Here is an 18,751-nt window from a genome sequence, read left to right as displayed (position 1 = left end):
GAAAAAGCAACCACACATGGTGAGATGAAGCAGGAAGGAATAGATGAAGAAATGGAATAACGAGAAAATGAGACTATTAAGTCATGCATGGAATATTTACATTTATGAATTTATTACATGTTTGTGGGAGCTATGTATGTAAAAGCCTTTAACATCTAACAAAGTTAGAGGAAAATGAGTGTAAAATCTTCTCTTAGTTCTAAAATAGTCATCATTGATAATCTGTTTTAAAGGGGTGATATCCCTACTTGCTCAATTTCATTCTTATCAAAATAAGGGGTAATGGATTATGAATTGGTTGCATTTAAAAAATAAGTAAAATAGAGAAAGAAAAAAAACTAGTATTAAGGATGAAACTGGCATCAAAGCCAGGTACTAGACCTGAAAGACTCTTCTCCAAGTCGGATCTCTTTCTTGTGTGTTAGTAGGCTTGATACATCTTCCTGTTTCTCTAATGGCTTCCTTCACAGAGTTGGGGGTGTTCATATAAATGAGTGTGTCTTACCCCAGACCTGCCTAGCAAGGCAAAAGGATAGATAGAACTGTTCTTCCACTTTCAGTATATAAAACCCAGGAAAGATCTCCAGTTAGTCTGACTCTGGTCATATTTTTGTGGCACCAATCAGTGTTGCCATAGGGAAGGGCAACTAATACCAGCATAAGTAAGTATGGAACAGGGACCAGGTACATTGGTGATATTTTAAAGCTAATCATAAATATAGAAGCTCAAGTGATGTCCAGACCTACTGAATCAGAATCTGTATTTTAAAAGATCTCCAGATTATTTGTAAGCACATATAAAATTTGCAAAGTGCTTTACTAACAAATTCAGCAGTGCATTCAGAGATAAATTATTCCAATACATTCCATTTGTATTCTTATCTTTCTCTCTCAGCTTTCATTTTTATTTTCATCTCTATTCATGGCTTCTGTTTATTCATGCTAAATAGGGAAATGTGTGGAGTGTTTGGAATTTCTGGATGTTTTCACCTGATGATCCTATTCGGCCCCAAAATAGCTTCATTCTTAAAATATATTTCTGTGCATTCTGGTTCAAAATTAAATTATTTGGAGCATTCTTTTTTGAGAGCATTTCATATCTAAGAAAACTTTAAGATTATCATTCAATGATTTGGTATTTCCCAAACTAAGAATATGCCCAGTATTCATATACAGAATTAATTGAGCCTAACCAATGCACAAACATGATACAGATTTGCTCAAGCAAGTGTACATGAAGATTCAAAACAGCTTACTGATTTGTGATTATTTCATAAAGTCAATATTTGCAAAATTATTTAATTATTTATGAATACAAATGCTACTGAAGATCATCCAAGAATCTCAATTTCTTGAACTACCTGAATAATTCATAATTCAAATATGTTTGAGATATATAACACTTGTTGGACCTTCAAGGAGAATTAACTTTCTTATATTAATCAGAAGTTCTATTTTATAAAAATGCTTACAATACTCATATAATTTTCAAGAAAGTTATGTTTTTCACATAATTCATATCTAAAAGAATTTTGACTTAGTGCCTAGAAAGCAATTTAGCAAGCAATTTCATTTTTGAAGAAAGTAGTAAAGCTCTCCCATTGCTTTTGTCCTTGAGAAAGAAAAAAAGCCTGAAAGTAATAGATTACTGCCCAATTTATTTTATTTTATTTTATTTTGGTGAGAAGTACTTTCCAAGACATTGAGCTTTGAAAAGATAATTTACAGTGATCTTTATGTGATGGGAAGAAAAATGCTCTCATTATTGTACAATTAATATATAGAACCAAGGGAATAATATGCTTAATTGCTTGTTATAGCCATAAAGGCTTTTATCCAAGCAAACTAAAATTCATAAAAGCCAGAATATAATGGTTAAAGAATATTTACATGCACTTGTCCTTTAAATAAAGCTTTTTTAATTGGCCTTAATTTTCTAAGTATAGTTTAATTCTGAACTTTAAACAAATCATTATTTTCCTTCCTGTCTTGAGTATATAAATTTCATTTACAATAGACATTCTTGCCTAAGAAAAAAAATCTTTTATTTGTTTCACTGGATACCTGAGACTCTCTAGTGTGAATATCAAGCAAAAATTTTTGGATTATTCTAGTGTCTTTTTTTTCAATATGAAAGTATAGATTTTAGATTAACATTAACCCTGGTAATTGATATATCATACAAATATTGTCTCATTAAATGGAAAACATTACTATTCCCATTTTACTGATGACTATGTTAGAATTAGAAAAGATTAGATATTGCCCAAATTCACAGGACTAGCAATAATTAAAACCAAGGTCTGGCTTCAAAGCTCATATTTACAACACAGCATTAAGCTACCTTACTGTCTATGCAAGAATTTCACATACATTATCTCCTCTCATTTCTCAATAAGCTTTTTGAGCAGTGCCTTACAATACAACTATAGAAAATGACAATGGATATAAAAGCAGTTATGGTTCCAAGCTCATTAAAGGCAGATAGGTAAGCAATCCATCAGACGATGATGGTGGAAAAGAAAAGTTACTAACCTGATCCATTTTTAAATATACTGTATAATATAGGCCACTATACATGGACCACTAACTTTTCCCTAACATTGATTCATATGATCCACTGTGCTAAGTACTTTATATTTTAATTTTATTGTGTTGTCATCCCATTTCAGAGATAAGCAAACTGTGACAATGCATTTTTTTCAAAATCACATAAATGCAAGACCTAGAACTTGACTATAAATAAGTCTGACTCTACAAAATAATGTAGGTCCCAAAAATTAGACTATTATATATGCACCTGATGACCAATGACTGTTTTATTGTAAGCAAGGAAATTATATTATCAGATTTAAAATACAAAAGTCAATTAAGTTGTAATGTGGATAATGAATTTTAGGAGGATATGACTAAAGGAAGAAAATCCAGTTAGAGGTTGTTTCAGTAATCTAGTTTATAAATTAAAAGCTCAGTAGGAGAAGATTTCTGTAGAAAGATGACGAGATCAGTTTGGAACAATATGACTATAGCAGTCTAGAGATCATCTATATGGAAATGACTGAGTACTTCTAGATTTCTGAATCTGGCCTGAACAAATTTACAAATGGTTATAAAAAAGATGGTTACTGAGGCTTAGAGTGGTTAACTATATCCAGAGAAAGTATTTCAATTTTCTAAATGTAAAAATATCAATGTACATATATCATTAAACATGACTGCAAGCCAAAATAAAGAACTGTGGTTCTAATCACTAACAATGACATAAAACATAATCTGTCATCTACGTATAAACAATGGTAGCCTTAATAAATAAAATGACGAAAGTCATCAATTTTTTTTTTTATATCAAGTAGTTTAGTTCAATTTACTTTAACAAATATTTCTTGAACAACTTTTGCAACATGTTGCTATCATTAAGTGGTGGTATTACAAGGAAAAAAATATCTCTATCAGATATTTCAGTAGCCCAGAAGAATTACAATTAAAATAAAATATTTTATTAGAAGCAAGGAAATTATAATATCAGATTTGCAGAATACAAATATATATTTAATTGCAACCTAAGTAATGGGTTATAGGTGGATATTACTAGAGGGAGAAAATCCCATTAGAAGATTATTTTGAATGGTTTTTAAAGAGGGGCCTGATGTTCAGGTTTACATTTTATATAGGGTACTCTGAAGTAAGAGATATGAGGACAAGGACGGCAAGTTTGCATATGAAAACAAGAACCATGGGATTTAAAAAAATTGTATATATTACTATAGTAAATAGAGGTATCAAGAAACATTAAAAATAGAATCAAGTTTTGTGTTAACGTATTGAATTTTAGCAGGTATAATAGAAAATTAGTGATGCATTCAGTGAAAGAGGAAATAAAGTGCAGCCCATTTTAAGGAGCATGATGATGATGCTGTTTATTAAACATTTGTTATGATTCCTGTGGGATTGTCAAAGGAAATGAAAAGCAAGTAGATAGGTGTAAAAGTCCGATTTTAAAGAAATACCTCATGAATAAGATCATTATTGGGGTCCTTAGAAGAACTGTGTCTGATGAAGCCATGAGATTAAATTTTCATGCTTGATACTCTGCAATCTGTTCAAGGATTTGTTCCATGAAAATCAGTTAGAGTAAGAACAAGGCAGTTTTCTTACAGCATTCTGTACTTTCTGAACTATTATATACCAGTTTAAATGGGTTAAGTTCCCCCAATTATTTATATTTGTGTTCATTGGAGGCTACATAATAAATATCACCTTCATCAATGAGAGATTAAAAATATGAAGAGGTTTTTTTCTTTACTTATGCAGGACATGACAATTATGAGGTAATGAAATATCAAATACTTTAAATGAAAATTAATTCATTAAAAGCAAAGAAAGATAACAATGAAGTTAAACAAATGTCTACATTAATATATAAAATTTGAAATGTTAAACTATAGAAATTCCCATATCATTTTCTCTATTAGATATTCTAAAAAAAATTCCAACATGACTACAGAAATAATATGTTTAACAAATAAACTTTTTAGGTTATAAATGATATGCTAATTTCATGTTTGAGAAAAACCAGGCAAGTCAGAAAATAAATTATAATTAAGATAGCATATTATATCTGTTATATGTAAAATAATATTAATATTTATTTATACCTAATTGCCAAGTAAAAATATATATGAAATTTAAAGCTCAACTGTCATCCATCTAAAAATGTGGATGTTCAAAAAATGTCACTAAAAATAGGCTCAATGAATCTTTAACCCTCTCACTCACTTTAAGATTATGAAATGGTTAAACAGATGTTGGACAAGAAATCTTTAGAGAAATTTATCCTTGTGTTGTGAACCTTGATTCTCCTTCCATCCCTATCAAGCAAGAGAGAAAGACTTGATCAGCTTCATCTCCAGTTGAGTGATGGGTGATTATACTGGACCAGCTGGGAAGTGTTAAATGAGTTTCCTACCAGTGGGAAAACAACATGGTGGTCCCTGTCTCCAACCCAAGAATGCTAAAGAGGCCGTGGAAGCAAAATGAAGTCTACTTTGGGACCACCTTACACACCCAGAGCTTGTGTGAGAGAAGGAATGAATGAATGCTGTCCATGGAAGTCTGGGCACAGACGTCATTAGAGAGAGAGCAAGGCCTAGAAATATGTAAGTTCCTGTCATGAGAAACTTTGCCAATGGGCAGGAAGACTGAGAGAGAAACAGAAGCTGAAGGATGGTGAATTGGGAATGATCATTGGACAAAAAGAACCATTACTTTTGTTGTGAGAGATTCAGAGAAACCTAGCAGGAAAGCTCCAAAGACATAAGTAAACAGTCCCAGTTTAGAGTTATTAAAAGTAATAGCTTTGGCCATTCTGGTTTCTGACTTTAGGAGAATTTGAATAAGATTTAAGGTAACTGTAGGATACTCTAAAGTTAAGACTGAGATGAATAGTCATTGACATTTTAAGTTTACAGTTAGAGGCAGAGGAAGAATACACCTAGGAAGTAAGTTTAAAAAGGACAGTGGAGAGAGTGAAAGAAAGGAGGGGAGGGAGGAAAATAAGCAGGCAGACAAGAGAAGGGGAAAATGACATTATTGCTACTATAAATTCTCTTTTCAACTGACTGTTTATAAATATATATGTATGTATGTTGGTCTTCTTTGCACATTTTACTTTAATTACCTTCAAGTTTTTTAGGAAGAGTTTTGTTATATCTATTTCTTGAGACTGATTCTACCAAAAGTAAAAGATGCAAAAAAAAAAGCAAGTGTAGGCTTGTTATATAGGGTAATGGGTGTAAAATATGACAAAAAGTACAGCAAATAAGTAAAAAATGACTAATTTCAGAAAAATCATACAGAATCAATCATACAGATTTGCTTTTTCTGAAATATCAACACTGTGATTACACTGTTTTATTCCCATATTAGGTGTTTGAATATAACTCCTTTAGTTCTTATTTTAAGCTAAATGTCAAGTATCAGAATCATAAAAAGAATTTTCATTTAAAGTGTTATTAATAAATTCAGTAAGTGCATTTCTAAAAAAACTAATAGTTACAAATTTCCAGATTAATGTTTTTAAAAATATTTTTCTATTATTACAAATTAGTTTTTCAAGTGAATTATTTTCTAAATTTCAAATACACACCATCATAGATAACCTAAATATGATTAGGATTATATGAGTAAATAATTTATCTATTTTGTTTCACTATTACAATATCAATACTTCAACTTATTTACAAATAACTCTTTAACAAATGCTTCATTTAATTGGAAAAGCAAAAATTTACAATGTTGCACACACATCAATTAAAAATTAGAGAATCCTGGCTATAGCTTATATTACAAAACTTACAACAAAGCAGATAACCAAGGAATGCCAAACACATCATATGTATTTCTGCACCCATACCTATAGATATCTTTATTCATTTAACTTTTAATTAATTGCTTTAATCAGTCTCTACAATTATTAAGTCATGTACATGCTAGGTACAGGGGGATAAAATACTGAGAAAACAGAAAAAGTTTTTGCCTTCCTAGTATTTATAGTCTAATTGAAGCAACAGACAGATGTCCAGATAGTCATAATGTATAAGTACATTTAACTTCTTATGCAGGAAAAACATAGGATTTTATGAGAATAAATGATATTGGAACTTACATAAATTGGACTTAGAAAAGAATTTGCTAGTAAGTTTGTGTTTGAGCTGATGTTTGAAACATGAGTACAGTTTAGCAAATTCAAAGTCCCTGGGAACAGAAGAGAACAGGGTGTCTGCATACATGTTCTGGTTTAGTTTGGGTTTCTCAGACTGATTTGCAGGGACGCATATTAATGACATGAATAGAACACTGGTAGGTGACGGAAGTCATCACTATGGTAGCTACCAGAGTGAGAGCCCCAAAAAGCTTAATCCTGCTGTGAATTTCTGGAAAATGGCCTTAACTCCAAACTCAGAAGGATTTCTCCAAGGAGCAAGAGTTGGCATATGTATACACCAGCAGACCAGAATCTGTGGATGATGGCTCTAATTATCATCAGACTTGCAAGAAGCTACAACAGAGTATCTTTCTTTAGTTCTGGAAAAAGCTTTCAGAACAAAATTACATGTACTGGAAGCTGAAATTCTACTCGACGTACTGAAAGGTCAGAGCAAGGACTGAAGCAGGATGGAGACATGGATCTTAGGGGGAACATACATGCAGCCAGGCTAGTAAAGTGCTTTTCATCTTGTAAAAACAGGAAATATGATTGTTACTTCATAAAAGCTTTGTATATATTTGGAAGAAATATGTAAATAAATATGTTGATTGAAACAGTATCATAATTGTATTAGTACTGTTATTACAAAAAAATCCAAATTTACAAGGACTAGGTACAAAACTGACAATGCCCACATCTTGAAACAAAATAATAAAGAAAAATTAAAGTAACCTATCAATGATATCATCATTAATAAACATTGGAAAATATACAAGAAATCACTACTGTGTAAATACAGAGTACTGAATATTTTTATTATGTGAAGATTTAGATCACTAAACATAGAGGGGAGTGAACAGTAGAGATTTTATAGACTAGTGAAAGTAAGTTTCAACTGAAGCGCAAGGATGGGGCTTTTTATGTCCGTCTGTATTAATTTAGAATCTAGCCTTTCATTCTCAATGCCATGTTGCAAATGATGTCAGGTACTCTAAGCAGGTAAACAAAAAATTGTACAATGAAAATATATGGGCTTATTTTTAATATGTAAAATTTTCATTTTTATCACTTTTCTTCTTCCTGGGAGTTAGTAACATATATTGTTATAAAAAAACAGATGACTCACGAGGTATGTCTTTTATATGTGCGTATATATATATATATATATATATATATATATATATATATATTAAGTCCAAAATATATCTGAAGTCATTTGTGATTTTTTTTTTCAATATCAATGCCAAATTCCTTTCTTTGTATATCCCTATGGCATATGAAATGTGTTTACTGGAAAGAATACTTAAAATAATTCTTACATATTATTCAAGAATGTATCCTATCATCATTGAGAGCACTTACCTTAAAAACAGATGAGCACAAAATACTAATAAATTAGGCTTTAAACATTTGATTAGTCAGAGTTCATTCAGAAGGAGAAACTCCTAGTGGGTAAGAGTTTTATTATAAGAAGTAAGTCTAATAAAGATGTGGGAGCCAAGGAGGTGAAACTTCAGAAGGGAAAATTAGCAACTCAGGAAGGACACACGTCAAGCCTTTTGAAGCACCGATGAGAGTTTGCATGGGACCCAAGCACATCCAGTTGCCAAAACCAGACCATGTCTTCCCCAATGAGCTGAACATAATTTTTCCTAGAAAATATGGGCAGACATACATATATAATGATTTATGGGCTAAGACTAAGGTAGTTATGAGTCACAACTGGAAAAGTAGTGACATGGTGGCTACGAGACACGTATGTATCCAGGCCTCCTTTAAGTGACATTAATGGTGAAGCTATGTATGCCCCACCTGTTTCTCAAATAAAAGAGAAACCTCTCCAAAGAGTGTCTTAATAATCAAGTACAAAATTCGGTCTTTTTGGTGGAAGTCAGTCAGCTTCTTTCTTTGAAGTCATCTTTCCTTTAGTCACCTGCATCTTTGCCCACTGAAGCCATAAACAAAGTGTGATTTCAACTACAAGAGAAATGAACATCATCTGAACATGGATCAAGTGCTCGGTGGGGTTTTATGAACCATTTCAAAGGCAGGGTTCACATGTTTTGGAGGGTAAGTAAGATATCTGTATCATGTAAAGCAGAAATATGATTTTGTTAGTTTATGCATTTTGAAGTTAAATATGGTTTTAGAGTGTGCATGTGTGCCAAATTTACAATGAAGAGGCTGAGTTGGCTGAATTGCATGGTACCAACTTGGTTAAGGTGGGAAGTACATTTCCCCAAATGGTTCTTGCTTAGAATTGGCCAAAAGAGGAACTTGCTTTATATTTTAAAAGTGGGAATGAAGGCACACTGATGACTCCTTAAAAGTCTGTCATGCAACACGGTCATGGATAGACAGAGAAGCCAGTTTATTTTTGTGCTTTTCCATTCTCTGTCCAGCTCTCTTTCCCAGTCTAGCCTTGCTGACCAAAAGTGGCATCAGGCCCACCAAGGATATTAGACTGTGGCTTCACAAATATGATTCTACACAGAAAAAAGTTCTTTATGGAAACTTCATAAAACTCAGTAACTAAGTTTTTAATTAAGTAATTAAGCAAACAGCTCATACATTTCCTTTAATAAAAAAAGTTTTCTCTAAGTATATATTTTCTACATTATTCAGTATCTGGGAAAATAGATGGAAGATCAGGTGATAAGAAAACCATTATAGATTAAATAAATTACTTTTTCTAAAGACACCTGAGTTATATGACAAAAGAACTTGTGACCCTAATAAAGGAATAAATATAACCCCATGATATATTAAAATGTCCTTTGCTGGCAACCATTTTTGTGTGAGATAAAATAAAATACTACAATACAAAATGTTAATACTAAAAGAAATCCATAAAATCATCTAGGGATATTCTGAGAAGTCATTTGTTAAAAAATATCTATTTTCTCAAGAAATGAAATAGAAAACATATTATTTAAATTGTGACCTAAACTCAATTTGGGAAATTATTCAATAGCAATCGTAGAAGCAAATATCCATTCAGTAAAAATATGAGAGACACAGAGTTTTTGTATAAATCTAGAACACATGAAATTTAACTTGATATACCATAAAGAATCTTAGAAAAAAGCCAGCCAATGAGCTTTTTTTCCTCAATGCTTCCATATGATTTGATTATTTACATGTGATGATTTTGGCCTAAGCTCATTCTCAAAGTTCTCTACTCTCGTAAATAATCTTAAGGATTTGACAGAAAACTCAGATCAAATATAGTTAAGATTCTCCTGTATTTGACAAGTTTTCAATGTTTTTGGTTTGGTTTGGCCTTCTGAGCCCTACTTTAGTTAAGAGTTTGTCAATATACATTTGTAAATAAGAATAAAAATAAGTGTGAAATATGTAGAATTATAGAACTGAAATTCTGTCATATTCTGTAATATGTAATATATACATATATAATTCTGTAATTATGACAATTACAGGAAAAAAGGTTAAAATCATATCTGGTAGAAATTTTCCTGCTAACAGGGACTTCATTGAATTATTGAAGGAAAATATATACTATTTTATGTAACTATTTTTATTAACAACAAAACTAGTTGATGCTTATTTGCATATTTATTTTTATTTTAGTTTTATCCATGTGTTCTCTTTAAATTGGATTTGATTGTCTTTTGAAAAAAGTAACTAATTTCAGACTAAGATTTGAAAAAGGTCAACCACCTATTCATTAATTTGCTGGCGATTTTTCTTCCTATAAATACAAGGCAGTTTTATTTATCACTTCAAGTGGATAAATTTGGAACATTATTCCAGGAATATAAACATGAATCTTATTAATTATTTTTTAGGCTCATCTTTTTGATATTCTAGAAAAACAGATTTGAAAAGTCATCTTCTAAAGAATAATCAGAGGAAAAAATATCAAATCAAAATTAAATCACAATAATTTCAACACAAAGAATAGCTTAGTTATATTTGAACTATCAAAAATTGTGTTTTGTCTCTATCCTTTTTATCTATTGCCTTAAAAAGTGATGTTTTTCTCTCCAGGATTCAAACTGACCATAATTAATTGCAAAGATAATATTATTATCTTTGGAAATGATAAAATTATGAGTATTTTACTCATCAAATGATAGTTAATTTTGACTTGACATTACAAATTAGACTGTAGTTGAAAAGAAAAAAACTATAAGGAATAAGAGACCTAATTATGTTATACCAAAGGAGAGAAATTTCTCATTCAAATATATGCTCAAAATTACATAATGAAAAAAAAGATAACAAAACCAACAAAACAAAATTATTTGATTCCTGAAATTTTTCCTTTAAGATTTCTTTTGGCAGTGATTGTAAATCTTCCTCCCAAAAGAAGCCAAAGTATTACCTGAAGATAAAAAGGGACAAGGAAATAAGAATTTATTTATTGTAGTACTTTAATGGCAAAGTACTTGGACAAAACTAACAATAGTAGCTAATAGTTATTGACTATTTTACAATATGAAAGGGAAGCCTATGATCATTGTACACATATTTATTTTTGTAGTAATCCTAAGAGGTAGACACTATTATTATACCTCAAATTTAGGACACAGAGAAAAAGACACAGTTTGTTTAGGTTCTGCATATCCCAAGAAATCTTACTCCATATCTATGCTTTTAAAACCAATTATACTTTTACAAAATAAAATTATTTGAGTTAAAGTGAATCTTGGTTTAAGTCTGTATGTTTGTTATATTCCAAAATAATGTTTTTTATGTTGATACATATATGCTGAAATATTGCATGTAGCCCTGCCAATTATTAAAGCTAATATATTCAAAAATTATATCTTTTCATCAAAGAGAAAAGACTTTTATTGCATTTATTTAAATTTGCCATTTTGTCAATAGCTTTGATTACTATATATATAAAGCTCTAAATGAATTTAGAGATAATGCAGTTTAAAAGTTGAAGTATTTCATGGCAGAGTAAGTAAGCAAAATGTTACTATTAGAATTTGTTATAAGAAGGATAAGAGATGATAAAATGTATCATGAGTGTCCCAGAAGCTGCTGATATCTACCAACAGGGAAAATAATAAGGAAAAAGAACAATCTGATATGCAAACATGTATCAAAAGGAAACCCACTGTGAAGGAGAGAGAATGTGAGCCAGTCTGAAGCAAAGCTGTACCTCATCACTATAAAAAAATCTGGTCCAGAGAAAATTGGTGTAATACAAAGTTGTTGAAAACTATAATAAAACCAAAAAGAAAACCATAATAAAATATGCAATGATAATGGAAAGTAAAATAAAAGGAAGGAACTGATAACAAGAAAACTCAACAAAGAAGAAATAAAAATTATGAACCAATAATATAAAAAAAAACTTAATGAAGTACAGCTATAAAACAGGAGCTTCAAATAACAATGCAAATACCCAGTAAAAATATACTAATATTGACCAAATTAAAACACAGCTAACAAATCCTATCAAATTTTGGTAAAAATGTAGAAAATAAAATTAAAATAATAAGTAAAATGAAATATAGCACTATGAAGCAACAGAACCAAAGGATGTGATGAAAATAAAGGTATAGAAAATTGATCCAAATAAAATAGAACTCAACATGAGCCAAATAAAATTAAAATAAATAGAAAATTAATAAGGACAGGAAAGGAAATGTCTCATATCCTAGAGAGTTCAAAATAATTCATCTTACTCACTTTATTTCATTTTACGCATAGTATATTCATTAAGAGAATGGATTAATGGAAAACAGTGTGTTTATCCTCAATCTATCCATCTATTTAGCTGAGTAACTGTGTGTGTGTGTATGTGTGTGTGTGTGTGTGTGTGTGTGTGTATGTGTGTGCGCTTATGTGCACATTGCAAGAAGACATCAGGGAGTTATTTTTAAAATTTTTGAAAAAATAGATTAACCTTATCTTCCTACTTTAGGAGAAGTATGCAAAAAGAGCTCAGGGTCACAAACATCTGTCTTATCTTGACTGGTTTTCTTTTTTTTATTATTATTAAAGTATCATTGATATACACTCTTATAAAGATTTCACACAAAAAACATTGTAGTTACTATAGTCACCCATATTATCAAGTCCCCCCAACACCCCATTGTAGTCACTGTCCATCAGTGTAGTAAGGTGCCACAGATGACTGGTTTTCATTTTAGTATGAACCAAATGGAGGCGACTGTGCTTTGCAATGACTAATGGACCTCTGAAATAAAGCAGTAAGACTGTTTCCAAAACTTGTGCTGTGCTCTCACTAATAGGATATACACAACCATCAACATTTCTTTGTTAAGAATGGCTCAGTGAAACATATTTTAAATGATCATGCTTCCAGGCAGAGCTCTCCAATGAGCACAAGCTAAACAAAATGAAAGATAACACTCATATTTATCTTTTAGAATTAATAAGTATGTTCTAGAAAAAAATACCTAGATTGAAAATTAAGAATAATGTTTGTTTTGTAGCTTTTATTTATTTGCATATAAAAGCATATAAAAATTTCAAAAATATTATACCATGTATTCACTGTTTTTAAACTTTCTTCATCAACAATAGTGCAGATAAAATATACTGCTATAAACTATACTGATTTATTTAACTGTGCTTTTGATGTAGAAAAGTACCATATGTAGAAAAGTAGAAAAAAGCTCAGTGGATTGAATTTGAAGAACAAATGAAATGTTTTACTAATCAATGCTGGAAAATACAGCCAATGAAACCTCTGTTCCGAACTCCCCTTAGCAGTACTGAAATTCACACATGAAATTAACCATGTGTGTACTCATTCATTGAAAAATGAGAATGGAACTCTGTAGAGATTATGCTAGGTCCACAATAGGGACAATGAAAACTTATTCAAACTAATAAGTAAAAAACAATGGGCCAAAAGAATAATCTTCATTCCAGCAAACTGTGTGACGTTAGCTACACAACAAATTTACTACAAACAAACCACTTGATTTCAAAATCACAAATATTGGGTCAAAAAAGTAACTTCTTACTTACTCATATATTAGCATATGCTAATCACATTTAAAATCATAGTACATTTTAACCCAAAACAAGGCAGTATTTTCCACTAGCTTTCTTAAGCAATTGTAATCAAGGGAATTAAAATTTCTATTAAATTCACTTTAGTTGTCTATTAAGATATTGGAGCCTCTAATGGCAACCCACCAAACTTAAAACTGCCAAACAGGTAGGTTTGTAGGGCTGTTTGCACTAGAAAACAGTTTGTTATGCTAGAAATGCCAACCTTAGCGGTCTACTTTTATTACTTGGTAAATTATAACTATAGCACATACAATAAATGAGATCTTATTTCTGGAGTTATATGTCAAAATGAATGAAATAGTTAATATGAGGAAAAAACAAGATAAGCTTTCTAGGAAATTTGTATTTCATAGTCAGATATTATTATTTTCTACCATTTAATTACATAAATATAAGGCCTCTAGAGCATTTATTAGTTATGTGTGATTTCCTGCTCATATTTATAGTAAAAACAGGGCTGTTGCACTGTGCAGCTGCAAGCTGTGTCTCACATAGCATAGTCTATATGACCAGCAGTCCCTGACATAATGTGCTGCACGGCTGTCCTGGCTTCATGCTGTGGCCTTGCACCCTGAGATGAAATATGATGAATTCCTACTTTATGCTACAACAAAATATTCAGAAGTATTATGACAGGACTTGAAATAATACGACATTTTATTTTTTCAAAGTAACAGTATTTTAATTTGGCATTATATTGAACTACATAATATATATTATAAAGAAATATACATAATCTTAATCTTAAAGGCTCTGGTCAAGTAGAAACAGTGTACTAAAAGTTAGAGTAGTAGTTTTTAACATATATTAAAGACAGACTGAAGTCTACTTCAAAATAAATATGCTCTATTAAAAAACAGTAAGTAAAATGTATTAGATTTTCTGACATTGATAAGTAGAATGTTTATCATTTTAGTGTCCATTTATCTTCCCCTCATTAAATTTATTTCCTGGTACAATAAATAAAATCAAAACTGAAGTGATAGATCATACATTGGATTTAGGATATCAAATTCCCAATTCATTTACTTCTCTATAAAAATATCAGTTTCACTTGACTTGCTGAAGTCAATTAGTTAGTAATGTTATTTGACAATCTCTTCAGAACAGGAAGTTTTAAGTTAAACATATCTAAATTCTGATGCCATTAACAAATACTTGCTTTTGAACTTGAACCAACTATGCAATTTATTTGATAATTCTGAAACACAAAATTCTTCTACTATAAAATGAAGAATTTACAAGATTTACTAGAGATAGTCCAAAGATGGCAATGAAGAATATTTGTAAAATGCCTGATTGAAGGCTAGTTACACAACAAATCTGCCAAAAAACTACAGTGTCCTTGTTGCCCATTCTGGCAAATTCACATATATCTCCATTTATTTTTTGTTTTATTCCTATGAGTCAGTATTCATTTCCTTTACAGTCTGTTAAACTGTGAGTCCTTCAAAAACTATGTCTTTTTCATCTCTGTGGCCTCAAACTGGAATGTATTAGATATTAGGGAAATATTTTTGAACTATCCACAATTTACTCTTTCTATATTTGTATTATGTATCTTAAAATACTCTATCCAGCGCTTACATCTTTGAGCTGAATTAAAAAATAAGATAATAGATTTATATTTTATACTATGATGTTGCTTTCTTTTTTAAAATTGGAATATAGCTGACCAACAACAGTGTATTAGTTTCAGGTGAACAACATAGTGATTCGACTATCATCTACATTATGAAATGCTCACACTGATGGGTATAGTTAACATCTGACAACATATAAAATTATTAAAATATGATTGACTATATTCCCTATGCTGCACATTTTATCCCTGAGGTTTCTTTCATAACTGGAAGTTGGTACTTCTTGATCCCCTTCACCTATTTTTTCCAACCTCCTCCCTCTCTCCTCAGGCAACCATCAGCTTTTTCCCTGTATTTATGAATCTGCTTCTGATTTTTGCTTGTCTGCTCATTTGTTTTGTTTTTAGATTTCACACGTAAATGAAATCATATGGTATTTATCCTTTTCTGTCTGACTTATTTCACTTAGCATAATACCTTTAGGTCCATCCATGTTTTCACAAATAACAAGATATCATTCATTTTTATGACTGAGTAATATTTCATTGTTACACTGTTTCTTATCCATTCATGTGTCAACGGACTCTTACGTTGCTCCCATATCTTTCCTACTATAAATAATGCTGTGATATTAAGTTGTTCCTTTCTTTATGTAGATCTGAGTTACTGAACTCTATCACTTTCCTTCACACCAAAGAATTACTTTTAACATGTCTTGCAGGACAAATCGTTGATAATGAAGTCCCACAGTTATTTTCTGAGAAAAATATTTATTTCTCCTTCACTTTGGAAGGATAATTTTACTAGTTATAGAATTCTAATTTGGTGCTTTTTCTTTCAACATGTTAATATATCATACCAGTCTTGTTTGTTGCATGGTTGCTGATGAGAAATCTGCTGCAATTCTTATTCTTGTTCTTTTATAGCAAAAGCTTTTGTTTATCTATTATTGGTTTTGTTTTTATTTCTGGCCACCTTCAAGTCTTTCTCTTTGCATTTGATTTTCCACAATTTGATTTTTTATTATTTATAATGCTTGGTATTCTCTGAGCTTGCTGGTTCCATGATTTGGTGTCTGCAATTAGTTTTGGAAAGCTCTCAGTTAATATTACTTCAAATATTTCTTGTTTACCTTTTTCTCTTTCCTCTGCTTCTGGTATTTCCATTACACATAACTTCTGAAATTTCCCCATGATACATAAATTGTTCTGGTTTTGGCTTTGATTTCATTCTTTTTCAATTTTAGGTAGACATTTCTCTTGACATATCTTCATCAATTCTTTCTTCAGCTGTGTCAAGTCTCTTGATCTCAATATTATCCATTTATATCTCAGTAATATTTTATTTCTAGCATTTCTTTTTTGGGGGGAGGGGGAATGTGTTTCCATCTTTTATAATGCTTTTATTACTCCTCTCTTTTTGAATGTTGTCCTCTTTGTCCACTAGAGCTCTTAATATATTAATCAGAGTGATTTTGATTTTCCTATCTGCAGTTTCTCTGTCATATCTGACTTCTGGTCTCTTATGTTGCTTAGTATCTTCAGATTAAAAAAATTAAAATCTGTTAGCATGTTTTTTACTGTTTTTAAAAGCTAGGCACATTGTGTATCAGGTAATGGGAACTGAAATAAATAGTCTTTAGTGAAGTATGTTAACTTGGCTAACACTTAGGCTGCTTTTAATCTTTGTTGTAGCTATAGTTACTAGAGGCTTCAAGCTCTCCTAATGGCCTTGTTTTCTCCTCCCTAAATAAAGTCTGTATATTGCCACTCTGTCAGGTATAAATTCACTGTTGTGATACTGGAGTGGCATTATATTGGGTAAGGTCTGGGGTAGGATGCCATTTATATCTTTCCTTACTTTAGTAAATGAATTTTACTACATAAAACTATTTATTTTTTCTAGTACATAGATTTATTTCTTTAATTTCTATCCTAAAAGAGCATTTACAAAATTAAATAGTCATATAAACACCAGGAACATGGGAATCCATCCATATAGAGACATTCATGGGATTGTTAGTCAACTGGAAGTTTTGTAATGTGTTATATAATTAGGAAACCTGGAATCAAGAAGTCCTGGAATCAAGATATAGGAGAGTGCAGTGTTGAGTAAGTGCTTACAAATTATTTTAAAAATCCTTTTAAGAATGAAAAATGGACCTGTGATAACAGAAACTAATTATCTACCTATTCTTTAGATGTAACCAAACGTGGAATTAAGTATTATTACAATGAAGTTACAATGACTTATGACTAATAAAATACTTCTTTTTGATTTCCTTGCCTCAACTGTGGATATCAGTTATTCGAGTCTGAGATCTGAGAGTAAGACTTCACTTTAATTTTTTCCCCCAATTTTTAGTCACCACATGTACACACTCAACCTTTCTACAATTTATCTATTTCTTTTACCATCTTCTGTCATCCTCATAGTCCTCAGCAATGTTATGCCAAAATAAGTCACATATCCAATTGTCTGGTCTTCTTGATTTCATTTCTTCTCTCATTCACACCATCCTCTGTAATAACACTTGAGTGGATTTCATTATGTAAGTTTGCTGCAAAGTTTTCCTTGGGGAAATGCAGCATTTGCTATACAATGACCTTATGTCCAAGACTTTATGTAACCCATTTTTTATCTACTCTTTACCCTCTCTACCCACAATTCAAAACTTCTTTTAGATCTCCAAACATACCATGTAATCTATCCTTCTATGCATTTGTACATGTTGAATCTCGTTAATATTTCTTATTGTTCAGGTTGCCACCACTGGCTTGTACGTCCTGACATTAATATATGTCCTTTTCCTATAACAGTTTTTTCTTCTCTTATCAAAGCACTTATGAAATTTTTAAAAGACAATTCTTACCTGTCTTCTCGTATATGCTTAGACTCTAAACATCAAGTATTTTATAATAAAAGTTTTTCTCTCATGAATTGCCTACATTCTGATATATAATAGGTATAAAAAACTACAAATTTACATGTCATTGATTTAACATTTGAAGTATTTTTATATAATCTACAAAATAAATCATCCTTTACATTGTGAATTAATTTAATATGCTTTTGTTATATAAATTTAGTTTGCATTTATTCTTGAAATATATTTACTTTGAAATAATTCTCGAATGGCTTTACTATGCAATATTATAGTGATTTATCCCAATATGTTCACCTTTAGTTGCACAATTTGTTAATACCGAAGTATGTTTTATATTTACAATTTCAATATACACTTTGAATAAATGTTATTATGTAAATCATATTTTTTCCTATAAGAAAGATATCTGTTCCAAGAAGAACAAAGACTGCAGATGTTTTTATTGTATCATAATATTTAATAATAGTCTCATACACCATAAGTAAAAGAATGTGAAAAACTTAATTTTATGATTTTTCAGAAGCAGCATTTACTATCAGTGGTAGA

The sequence above is a fragment of the Manis pentadactyla genome, chromosome 17 (genome assembly GCF_030020395.1).
Source record: "Manis pentadactyla isolate mManPen7 chromosome 17, mManPen7.hap1, whole genome shotgun sequence".
Taxonomy (NCBI): domain Eukaryota; kingdom Metazoa; phylum Chordata; class Mammalia; order Pholidota; family Manidae; genus Manis; species Manis pentadactyla.
This window is presented reverse-complemented; position numbering follows the sequence as displayed.